Here is a 260-nt window from a genome sequence, read left to right as displayed (position 1 = left end):
CACCAGGGGGTAGATGTTCTGACTGGTAGGTTAGCTACCTGCTGGGGTCCAGCCAATCGGGACTGGGCAAGATGGGCTGGACACGCCCTGGAGCCCTACCGTGGTCCCCCTCCTTCCCTCACACCTCCCTTCACACCTATCTTAGCCTTTAGCCTATCACACTGCTTCAATCAGGAGTAATACACTCTGTCAAAGCAACAGCAATAAAATCCAACTTCAGAAGATATAGGGTCTAACTAACTTCTTGTATCACACAATTT

The sequence above is a fragment of the Myotis davidii genome, unplaced genomic scaffold (assembly GCF_000327345.1).
Source record: "Myotis davidii unplaced genomic scaffold, ASM32734v1 scaffold754, whole genome shotgun sequence".
NCBI lineage: Eukaryota > Metazoa > Chordata > Mammalia > Chiroptera > Vespertilionidae > Myotis > Myotis davidii.
This window is presented reverse-complemented; position numbering follows the sequence as displayed.